The sequence below is a fragment of the Chrysochloris asiatica genome, unplaced genomic scaffold (assembly GCF_000296735.1).
Source record: "Chrysochloris asiatica unplaced genomic scaffold, ChrAsi1.0 scaffold00081, whole genome shotgun sequence".
Lineage (NCBI taxonomy): Eukaryota > Metazoa > Chordata > Mammalia > Afrosoricida > Chrysochloridae > Chrysochloris > Chrysochloris asiatica.
The window spans coordinates 3,433,117-3,438,201 of record NW_006408599.1 but is presented as its reverse complement, the minus strand read 5'-3'; positions in this window follow the sequence as shown (position 1 = coordinate 3,438,201).

Here is a 5,085-nt window from a genome sequence, read left to right as displayed (position 1 = left end):
CTGTAAAGATTTACACCCTCGGAAACCCTGTACAGGGTCGCTATGGGTCGGAACCGACTCGATGGCACTTAACAACAACAACAACAATATATATATGTGGGGGGGGGAGGATGCAAGTCACACCCCTAAAGAAACTAACCTTTCAATTTATTCAATGCTCACATCAGATCTTAAAATGGAAAAAGATTGCATGACATCTGCCAAACCTCTGAGAACCATGGCCAAGCCAAACTGACCATAAACTTAACCATCATACACAGTGTAGACGATCACGAACTATTTGTTGCAACAAAGGAAGAGAGAAAGGGAGGGAGTAAGAAGGGGCAGAAAGGAAGAAAGAAATAAGGTATGAACTTAGTGTTTCATCGTCCTAGGCTCCTGAACAACATCCATGTGACCTTTACAAAACATGGACTGTGGCAGACCCAGAACCCAGCTCACTTAACCACCTAGTGCCATCGAGTCAATTCTGACTCCCAGCAACCCTGTACAGAGTTCCCAAGGCTGTGCATCCTCACGGAAGCAGAAAGCCTCATCTTTCTCCCATAGAACGACTGGTGGGTTTAAAGTGCCAGCTTTGCAGTTTGCAGTCCGGTGCTTATCCTACAGCACTACCCGGCCTCCTTATGAAGAAATCAGGGAAGCTAAATAGTTTGTCAGTGGTGACAGAGCCAGAACTGGAATCCAAAATTATCTGCATTCTCACACCCATCATGCCCCTCTGTGCTCCTAAAAGTACTTAAATCACTTTATGTCCCGTGTTCCTAACTCAGCACATAGTAAATCCTTCCTTGGCCTCAAGATCTGTATCTTTCTGGCTATTCAGGTTGCTTTATAATGTCAGCACTCACTAAAATGTCCTGCACATGGCAAGTGCTGAATAAACATCTTTTGTCAGCTGGATGATGGAAGCAGGGAGATCTATATAGTGAGAGTGCTATGGCTCTGTAGAATAAGCACTGAACTACAAACCACAAGGTCGGCAGTTTGAGCCCACTAACCGTTCCACTGCCACATATTGTAAAAGCAGCCAAGGACTAAGGAACCGGAAACCTAAAGTTACCTCCTGCTCAGTATCATGGATTGAATTGTATCCGTGCCCCCCTGCCCCCAAAATACATGTCAGCTTGGCTGGACCATGATTCTCAGTAGTTTGGCAATTATGTGATGATCCCCCATGCTGTGATCTGATGTGATAAACCAATAAGCAGTTGAGCATTTCTCAGGCTGAAAGAACTGAAGAAAATATTCAAGCCTTGACTTGAAATATTGAAGGATTCTATGACTCTTGGTGTGACTTGGACTGCAAACCATAAGGTCAGCAATTCAAATCCACCAGCTGTTCCTGGGAAACTCTATACATGGTTATTATGAGTCAGAACTGACTCTACGGCACTTAGCAACAACAATAACATGGGGAAAATATTGAATACTACAGAAAGCATCAAAAGAAGATGGAAGGAACACACAGAGTCACTGTACCAAAATGAAATGGTTGGTGTTCAACTGTTTCAAGAGGTAGCATATGAGCAAGAGTCAATGGTACTGAAGAAAGAAGTCCAAGCAGTACTGAATCCATTAGCATAAAACAAGGGTCCAGGAATTGACAGAATACAAACTGAAATCTTTCAACAAACTAATGAAATACTGAAGGCGTGCACTCATCTATGCCAAGAAATTTGAAAGACAGCTACCTGGCCAACCAACTGGAAAAGATCCGTATTTGTGCCCATTCCAAAGAGAGGTGACCCAAATGAATGAGGAAATCATTGAACAATATCATTAATATCACATGCAAGTAGAATGTGCTGGGGAAAATTAAAAGACGATTGTAACCGTACATTGACAGAGATCTGCCAGAAATTTAAGTTGGATTCAGAAGATGATATGGAACTAAGGGTATTTTTGCTGATGGCTCTTGGCTAAAAGCAGAGAACACCAGAAATATCTGTATTTGTGCTTTACTGACTATGTAAAGGCTTTCAACTGTGTTTTGTTGTTTGCTGTTAAGTGTTTTCAAGTCAGTTCCAATGCATATCGACCCAAGGAACATCAGTAGATCATGACAAATTATGGATAACATTCAAAGAATGGATATTCTAGGACACTTAATTGTGTTCATGAGGAACCTATTCACAGACCAGGAGGCAGTTGTTAGAACAGAACAAGGGGATAATGAATGGCTTTAAATCAGGACAGGTGTATGCCAGGGTTGTATCCTTTCACCATACTAATTCAATCTACATGCTGAGCAAATAATCCAAGAAGGTGGATGTAAAACATGGCATCAGGATTGGAGAAAGACTTGTTAATAACTTGTGATACAACATTGCTTGTTGGAAGTGAAGAGATCTTAAAATACTTACTGAAGAAGATCAAATATGACAGTCTTCAGTATGAATTGTGCCTCCATGTAAAGAAAACAAAAGTCTTCACAACTGGATCAATAAATAGCATCATGATAAATGGAGAAAAGATTGAAATTGTCTAAGACTTCATTTTGCTTGGAGCCACATCAATACTTGTGGATGCAGAAGTCAAATAATTAAACCACACATTGCATTAAGCAAATCTGCCTCATAAGACCTCTTTCAGTTTGAGGACTAAGGTGTGCCTGATCCAAGCCAAGGTTTTTTCCAATAGCCTCATATCCATATGAAAGTTGGACAATGAATAAGGAAAACCATAGAAGAATTGGTGCATTTGAATTATGGTGTTGGAGGAAAATGTTAAGAGTACCATGAACTGCCAAAAGAACAAACAAATCTGTGCTAGGAGAAGTGTAGTCATAATGTTTCTTAGAAGCCAGAATGGTGAGACTTTGTTGGTCATCTTTCAGATCTGTTATCAGGAGAGGCCAATCCCTAAAGAAAAACATCATGCTTGGTAAAGTGGTGAGTCAGTAAAAAAGGGATGTCCCCAACGAGATGGATTGACATAGTGGCAGCAGCAGTGAGCTCAAACTTAACAATTGTGACGATGGCTCAGGACTAGACACTGTTTCACTCTGTTGTGCAGAGGCTCGCTGTGAGTTGGAACTGACTCGACAGCACCTAACCACATCAACACCACCCTTAATCCCACCATGACCTTGATTTGATGTATGGGAGATTCACAAGGGTGTGACATGCTACACCTTTTCTCTCACAAGAAATAAAGGAGAAAAACATGAGCAGAGAAAGAGGACCCTTCTATCATCAAACAAGAGGCAGGAGTGAAGCGTGTCCTTTGGACCTGGGTTCCCTGCACTGTGAAGCTCCTAGATCCAGGGAAAGGTTGAGGTCAAGACACATGATGATTTCCAAGGAATGCTAGGCCTACAGATGCTGAAAGGAGACAAGAACCTTTCTCCAGAGTCAGTACTTTGAATTCTGACTTCTAGCCTCCTTAAGCACTGGACCACAGGTTGGTTTGAACCGCAAGGTTGGCAGTTCAAATTTACCAGATGCTCCTGGGAAACCCTGTACATGGTCACTATGAGTCAGAACTGACTTGACAGCTCTTAACCACAACAAATTGTAAGACAATAAAACTTTGTTAAAACCATGTATTTGTTGTATTTCTGCTATAGCAGGAAAAACTAGATAACGAAGACACCAGTCACTGATTAGCTTTGAGCTTCAGCTGAACACTTATCCTCTCTGTCCCACACTAGAAATCTGGGCTCAGTCTCAAATAGCATGTCCAGATCTTTGTTGATCAACATCAATTTAACAATTACTGTGTGTCCGTCCCTACATCACAAGCTTTCCCTTGAACTCACTGAACCCCACACAAGATTGCTAGATTACTCCTAATTGGAAGGAAGAGACATCTCCTTGAGGTCAGCCGTTTTATGTTTCTTCATTTGTATGGCTCTGTTCAAAGGAGACTCTATTTTATCTCTGGTAATTGTGCAAGTGTCTTAGAATATAAAATTGGGGAGGTGGCAGGCAAGTTTGTCATGTGTTGATTTATGCCAAATTTGGAATTGTTGGTGTTAAATATTTCTATGGCTCTTACTTGGTGAATCCTTGCATTTTTACGTTGGAATAAAAAAAATCTGGGAATGGGCCAAAAATGTCTAAGAATTACTTAGTCTTCAGGGATCTCTAAATGTAATGTGAATGTGGAATTGGAACTGAATTGTGCTATCATCCAGTTGTACTTTGGTCTTTTATGGCTGACTCATGTAGAGCCCAACTCAGTCAATAGTGTGGGAGTTACACAGTTCTTTCTGGGTGTGAGTTTCATGTCATGAATCAAATCTTTGTGAAAATTTTGGTAAAATTGAGGAAGTAAAATTCTGATTTTTAAAGTGCATACCCGAGGGCTTCTAAGAAATTGAAGGGAAAGGGGTAATAGAGTTAGCAATGACTGTAGTGAAAAGGAAAAGCACAAAAGTGAAATGAAATAGATTAAAAGAGTGAAGCTCCAGTGGCGACACACCAGAGAGGATTTTAGAAAAAACTTGGAGCCTCTGTATTTGTCTGTACTCCACCTTTAATTGTCATCTTGATTAGGTAGTCAAAGATTCCATCTGTGATAGTAAGCATGCATGCCCCCATCTGAACTTCAACCTGAGCACAAGGTGCACTAATACAGCCCATACATACAGTCACACATAGGATGTAGCATTTGGGAGACTTCACAGTATAGGGGTGAAGAGCTGAGATTTAGACTTAGAATAGCCAGTGCAGGCTGTTTCTCCTCCTTACCAGAATGCAGACTCTCTTTCATTCATTGTTCTGGTCAGAACTTCACTCCTGACCCTCAAGAATGCACTGAAATGCAATGGACACTAGGGAGTTTTTCAGTCCCTGGGTAACCAAGTGTGAGAAAGTTTAACTTTAAAGGAAATGGCACGATAGTTAAAAATACACTGAGATGATGACGGAGAGATAGGGCAGTTGAGGGCTCATGACTCATGGAAAGAGAAAGGCTGTGTGCTGGCAGCCAGGAGGCAGGCTTGCAGAATGTACCCTTTGGTGCTTAAATGATTATATATACCTGAGTGTTTTGGTGTATATCCAAAAAAAAAAAACAACAACAGAGGAAAAGAAGCAAATACTGTTGAATGATGATGCACAGAGGGGACTGTAATAC